The following is a 1,518-nucleotide window of genomic DNA, read 5'->3' as shown; positions in this document are numbered from 1 at the left end:
TATCTTCAGAACAAACACATAAACAAAACAAAGACAGCCTACTCACTTTTTACTTGTACCATCTCCATTGCTTCCACCTCGGTCCGGGTCTTCACCAGCCTCTGGCACAGCACATAAGCTGCCTTCCACTCCTGCCTCTCTGCAAACTACTCTTTACACAGCAGAGTGCTCTTGCTAAAACATCAGTCAGGCTATGTTATTCCTTTGCTAAAAACTATCCAAATAGATCTGATATCTTTCAGAGAAAAAGCCTAAGCCCTTCCTCTAGCTTTTAAAGCTCTACGTAATCCAGTCCCTGGTTCCACTGACCTTTCTATCTCTGGCGGTGAACTCTTGCTCACGCTTCCCAAGCCACCTACCTCCTGCTGTGCCTTAACCATGAATGTGCTGTTTATTCTCCTGACTTGGGATTTATCTCCCTTGCTGTTCCCTTTCTCTGGAATGTTCTTCCCCTTGGTTGCTATATCTCCCCTATTTTGTTCAGTTCTCTGGGCAGAAGTCACCTGCTAAGAGAGGCGAGCCTTAGCCACAAGAGAGGCGAGCCTTAGCCACGTTAAGTTGAAAGCATCCATTTGCTTTCTTAACTCCGTTGTGCAGAATAATTTTCCTTCACTTAATCTATCACCAACAGAATAATTGTATGTTTGCTTGTTGTCTGTCACTTTGGGCTAGAATATAAGCCCTCACCCACCATTGCACTCAATAACACTATCCCCTGTACCTAGAATACTACCTGGTATATAGTACGTGCTCAATAACTTTTAGGACACTATATGAAATGGATTTTCTTTTTACGCTACACCAGAATCCAAATGCCTTCTGTGTTACCTCAAGCACAATAATTCATTTCACTCATTGATTCATTCCAATACTTTTTGAGCCAGTCTTCGGGATTACAATGTCAAAAGTAAAATTAAAAAAAAAAAAAGCAGTCTTGCTCTCACAGTTTGATCAGATTCCTGCTTTCTTTGTCCCAATTTCCCATTCCTGCCATCACTCCCATTAATGTGTAATTTAATATGTAACACATGCTTTTTCCATGTTCTATAACTTATTAAAGTGCTGTTATTCTCTCTGTCATCAGTCAAGCCAAACCTGAGAGGTGGTGTTGACCCTTCTTTTTCACTCCACCCTCAAACCCAGACACTTGCCATGTCCAGTCAGTTCTATCAAGTAGTTGTCCTAAGGCCTCGCATTCCTGGTCCACTTCTACTGTCAAATGCATCACACTTCCGCTAGCCTCACCACCGCTACCCTCTTAGACCCCCCCTCACGCTTAGCTGAAAAACACATTCAGTGAATCTTCCTCCTTCCATCCTGCTCTCTTCCCTGCCAGTCTGTTTTCTATACTGCAGCCAGAGTTCATTCTCAAGTGCAAACACGCACCGCTCACTGCTGCTCAAAGCACTTTGGTAGGTCTTCATGCCTATAGAACGACATTAAATGCTTTAATATGGTCTTGAAGGCCTTGATTGATCAAATGTCTACTGAGCTCTTCAGTGCTCTGTTGTTCTTTAA

Source organism: Condylura cristata, unplaced genomic scaffold (assembly GCF_000260355.1).
Source record: "Condylura cristata isolate star-nosed mole 26May11 unplaced genomic scaffold, ConCri1.0 scaffold00019, whole genome shotgun sequence".
Lineage (NCBI taxonomy): Eukaryota > Metazoa > Chordata > Mammalia > Eulipotyphla > Talpidae > Condylura > Condylura cristata.
This window is presented reverse-complemented; position numbering follows the sequence as displayed.